The sequence below is a fragment of the Haliotis rufescens genome, unplaced genomic scaffold, assembly GCF_023055435.1.
Source record: "Haliotis rufescens isolate VD_foot unplaced genomic scaffold, xgHalRufe1.0.p SCAF_1, whole genome shotgun sequence".
In the NCBI taxonomy this organism is placed as follows: Eukaryota; Metazoa; Mollusca; class Gastropoda; order Lepetellida; family Haliotidae; genus Haliotis; species Haliotis rufescens.
In genome coordinates this window covers 19,580,171-19,586,170 of record NW_025963779.1, presented here as the reverse complement: position 1 = coordinate 19,586,170, position 6,000 = coordinate 19,580,171, and positions in this window count along the sequence as shown.

Genomic DNA, 6,000 nt, shown 5'->3' with positions numbered 1-6,000 from the left:
ATGCTGACCATTGTGGGACAGAGCATGCCTCTACAGGGATGTGGTATTAATACCAGTGTATGCTGACTGTTGTGGGACTGAGCACGCCTCTACAGGGATGTGGTATTTATACCAGTGTATGCTGACCAATGTGGGACTGACCACGCCTCTACAGGGATGTGGTATTAATACCAGTGTATGCTGACTGTTGTAGGACTGAGCATGCCTCAACTGGGATGTGGTATTAATACCAGTGTATGATGACCGTTGTGGGACTGAGCACGCCTCTACTGGGATGTGGTATTAATACCAGTGTATGCTGACCATTGTGGGACAGAGCATGCCTCTACAGGGATGTGGTATTAATACCAGTGTATGCTGACTGTTGTAGGACTGAGCATGCCTCTACTGGGATGTGGTATTAATACCAGTGTATGATGACTCTTGTGGGACTGAGCATGCCTCTACAGGGATGTGGTATTAATACCAGTGTATGTTGACTGTTGTGGGACTGAGCACGCCTCTACTGGGATGTGGTATTAATACCAGTGTATGCTGACTGTTGTGGGACTGAGCATGCCTCTACTGGGATGTATTAATACCAGTGTATGCTGACTGTTGTGGGACTGAGCACGCCTCTACTGGGATGTGGTATTAATACCAGTGTATGCTGACTGTTATGGGACTGAGCACGCCTCTACTGGGATGTGGTATTAATACTAGTGTATGCTGACCAATGTGGACAGAACACGTCCCTACAGGGATGTGGTATTAATACCAGTGTATGCTGACTATTGTGGGACTGAGCATGCCTCTACAGGGATGTGGTATTAATACTAGTATATGCTGACCAATGTGGACAGAATATCAGAAATTGTAAGCACTGGGAAATAGTGTCTCTCTTAGAACCAAACTGGAAGAAACGTTTAATTTTAGTGTGAGTTTGTATAATTCTTTACATTTTTATTTGAACTTACAAGTGTATAGAGAAATAAAATGCAAGCCATGCCCACTCAATATTTGGACTGCTATTTCCTGATAGGCTGATAATAGAAGGGAAGGGGTTTGTTTATTGCGCTGAATTATGTCACTACTTCGTTGACTACAAGACCCGTGAAGATCCGGGGTAGAATAGGTCTTCAGCAACCCATACTTGCTGTAACAGGCGACTATGCTTGTCGTAAAAGGTGACTTGACGGGATCGGGTGGTCAGGCTCGCTGACTTGGTTGATACATGTATGTCATCGATCCCAATTCCGTGGATCGATGTTCATGATGTCAATCACTGGATTGTCTGGTCCAGACTCGATTATTTTACAGACCGCCATCATATAGCTGGAATATTGGTGAGTGTGGCGTTAAACAACAAACAAACAATCGTTGACTACAGGTATAAACTGCTGTGCCCGCACTACAGCACAAACATTGTCCAAGGCGGTGGGGACAATTGTGGAATGTTTAGTAGCACATGACTAAACCAAAACAAATGTATCTAAAAAACATAAGATTTAAAACCCTCAAATCCTACTTCCAGCTGCTCATTATGAATAATATAATGGGACCTATTTAACCCTTAAAGTCTTTGAAAGGCATTTAGAGGTCATACACATAAGAAAGAGAATTTATAAATGTCCACTTCTTTATTATGAGGAACACAAAATTTCAGAGTATTTGCTTACTCCTTCATCAGGTGAATGAATGCCATGAGGCAGAGAGCATATATATGTACATGTAAGAACAACAAAAGTAATAAGGTAACAAAATATACATCCATAATATTTTCTTCCTTATTTAACCCTTAGCTATACACATTATTTGGGGGTTTACTTTGTTTTGAACTTATTTATTAGATGGAACAACCTGTCAGTTCTCTCTGTTTGGGGATTTTTATTTTATGGCACTGCTTATTACAGATTTGATTTACAGACTTCTCCATTAAACACAGTGTCTGAAAAGTACCACCATATGTATAAATTGTTTGATAGGCATTACTTAGAAGTTGACAAATGACAAGGTAGACACAATTTTATGGATAACAACTTCTTTAATACTGTAAAAAGCAACATTTCGGTATAGATCCTTATACCGTTGTCAAGCAAGACTGAATGAGGGACATAGTGCAGACTATATATAACAGGTGGAGAATTAACAGTAGAGGATTAACAGTAACAACAATTGCATACATGAGTGGGATAACATAGGTAAGGTGTTGACAACAAGGGGATGATGCTGTCACAACACGATGGACAGAGAACACATAGGTGGAAGCCAATGGGACATGAAGCCAATTAAACAGGATAAGTGATTATTGCTTGATGAGTTCATAGTAGGCGGATGGGATGAAATAGCCTTGATCTCTGTTGATTGATGGCTTGTGGCAGCGAATGTGGATTGCTTCTGTTAGTTTTCTTTTAGTGAAATCATGGAGGTTGTTGGAGAGGATTTGGACGTTGTCCCAGTTGATGTTGTGATCAGGACAGTTGTTGATATGGTCCGAGATGGCTGATTTACTGTCAGATTTAATGGTTGAGGTTTTGTGCTATATATAGTTTTGCCCTGAACTATTAACTCGTGGTATGGCACGATGGGCTAATACAAAAACTTAAAAAAATAGGACTCAAAGGTCAGATAATAAACTACATCCAGGACTTCCTAAACAATCGTAAAATAACCGTGGGTATAGACCAAACTCTATCGGACCAATGTCCCCTAGAAAATGGTACTCCACAGGGCAGTATCCTCAGCCCCACCCTCTTCAATATAATGATAAACGATCTATTCGAGGGCCTATCCCCTAAAGTAAACACATCAAAATTCGCGGATGATGGAGCCATCTGGATCCGCACTAAAAGCATGAACATGGTCCAAAATTTACTCCAAAAATCTCTTAATAAAATACAACAATGGGCTGACAAATGGGGCTTCTCCCTTAACTCAGAAAAAACAACAGGAATAGTATTCAAACATAAAAACATGAAACCCGCCTCCCCAATCCTCCAGCTAAACAATCAAACAATCAAATTTCAAAAACAAACCAAATTCTTAGGACTTATTTTCGATGAACATCTCACCTGGGATGCTCACATCCAAAACCTAACAACTAAATGCAGTAAAGACCTAAACACCCTAAGATGCCTAACTGGCTCTAACTGGGGAGCATCCAAAGATACCCTCCTCTCTCTCTACATATCACTAATTAGATCAAAACTAGACTACGGCTGCGCCATATACAACACCCTAAACAACTCTCTATCTAAAAAACTTGACTCAATACAATATCAGGCTCTCAAACTAATTACACGCACCCAACATGGCACCTCCTACACCTCACTTCAGGCCTTAACAGGAGAAATGCCACTAAGTCTACGCAGGGAACAGCTAAGCTTAAATTTCTGGGCCGCGTCCCAATCAAACCCTCTCATCCAAAACTTAATAAACCAAAACATCAGCCCCAAAAACCAAGCTCTAGCTCGTAAACACCCCTTACTTACCCCAATATCCCAAAGAATAACAAACTACCTAAATGAACACCAAATTAAAAATCTTAAACAAAACTGCAAACAATCAAATATCTTTACCCCTAAACTTAAAATACCCAAAATAGACACAACACTAGCTAGCCAAATAAATAAACAAACCGACCCAAACATAGCTAAAACTACCACACTAGCATACATACACGAAAATTGGCCAAATTGGTGTCACATTTACACGGACGGATCCTCAGATCCATCCTCCAAACACACAGGTTTCGGAGTCCATACCACACAACCAACTAAAACCACACAATCCTTCCGACTCCCAAACAACCAATCAATATTCACGGCAGAACTAATGGGCATGACCTCAGCCCTCCATAATCAAGAATCCAAAAACCACAAAAAAATCCTAATACTTACCGACTCCCTAAGTGGACTGCAAGCCCTCCAAAACAAAAATACCAAAAACCGACCTAAATTAATCAATCAAATACTTAAAAGCTCCAACGACCTAACTAAGGCAGGCAAACAAATAACCTTCTTGTGGATACCTGCCCACGTAGGAATATACGGTAATGAAAACGCCGATAAAGCAGCTAAACTATCCCTCAAAATCCCAGAAATAAGCTTAAACTTACCCATCTCAAAATCAGAAATTAAAAGTGTAAACAAGCAAAAAATCACAAAAAAATGGCATAACCTATATCTAAACTCAAATAGCCAAATCAAAAAAGTGCTCAGCAAACCACTAACCAAACCAAAAATTCTCCATCCATCCAAAAAAATCGACAGAGTAATCACTAAACTCCAAACAGGACACACCAACCTAAATAACCACCTAAAAATTTTTAAAAAACACACTACAGGTAACTGCCCACACTGCAAACAACCAGAAACCCCAGAACACGCACTCATCCACTGCACACACTACCTAACACATCGAACCGCATTACAAACCACCCTCAATCTAAACAAGGCTCTAACTCTAGAAGCAATACTAAACCCACAAAATAAACTAGAAAACTTCAAGGCCTTAGGCGTATTCTTAATAAAAACGGAACTAATAAAACGCATCCAAAAACACAATAACCTACCAAATCAAAATCACATAAACAAACAAACATCCACCATACCCAGCTCCCTTAGTTCTCCTCCCACTTCCCATCGGCATCTATTCCAAATCTCAAAATTCCCAAATTCTATATAAGCAACCCCTAAAACCCCCCTCTTGGGTTGCACAGACCACCTTCGCCCCTTTCGGAAACACATTAAATGGCCTGGCCGGGCCCGTGTGCGAAATACGCATCAGTCGGAAAGCGCACGTTAAATCTCCAAAGTAAGTAAGTAAGTACTATTAACTCATCAAAGCACTCAAACGAAAGCATCCTCATGCTTCAGCTATAATGAGTGAGTGAGTGAGTATGGTTTTACGCCGCTTTTAGCAATATTCCAGCAATATCACGGCGGGGGACACCAGAAATGGGCTTCACACATTGTACCCATGTCGGGAATCGAACCCGGGTCTTCGGCGTGACGAGTGAACGCTTTAACCACTAGGCTACCCGACCGCCCTTCAGCTATAATAGTTCAGGGCCAGATTATACTTTATTCCCCTATGGGGTTAGAGCTATTTCTTAAATAGATCTTGGGGGGTGGGGGACTCTGCATACAAACTGCACGCCCTGAGCCAAATATCAGTACTGGGTAAGACTAGTTTTGAATTTAACAAACTGGTTCACAGGTAAAACGGGGAAGTAGAAATAGTTTTCAATTATCAAATGCCAAATTATATAGGCCAAGACATATGCATCGCTGATTGTGAACCTTTCAGGCAATAACAGTGATCAATACATCTTAGGGCACTGATGATTTGTCCAGTTGTAATTACAGATGCCACATGTTGAGTCATGTCAGGCCTGGTTATCTTGCCCGTATCTTGTCAGTGAGACATCAAAGCACTAATCAGATCATCTGATTTATCTCAAGTACATCAACTTGTCACACGGCTGATAACAGACAGGGCACGTGCCCTGCAGCAGGCAACTGAAACCCTTAAACAAGGTGACCGCCTCTGTGGTCTTGTGGTAGAGCGTCCGCCCGGAGAAAGGAAGGTCCGGGGTTCGATCCCTGGCCGCGTCATACCAAAAGACGTTAAAAGATGGTACTTGTTGTTACCCTGTCTGGCACACGGCATTAAGGGGCTAAAACAAGGACTGGTCGGCTCGGAGTCAGTATACTGTGTCTGAGTGGGGTATTCATGTTAAAACTGCGGCATGGTATCTCAGTTTGCTAGCACTATAAATCAGCATCAGTCTGGACTAGTACAAGCAGCCACACAAACACACACACACACGTGCATGCACGTCGCTATATAAGTGCAATAATCTTGGACGCGACGTTAAATTTCAATTTCACCTCACCTCACCTCACTTAAACAAGGTGACACTTGCAGTTATTGAAATTTGAACCACTGAGGGTACATTGAATGAACGTTGTTTGTCACAGCGGCAATATTTGGGCAATGTTCTTGTTTGTAAGTAAT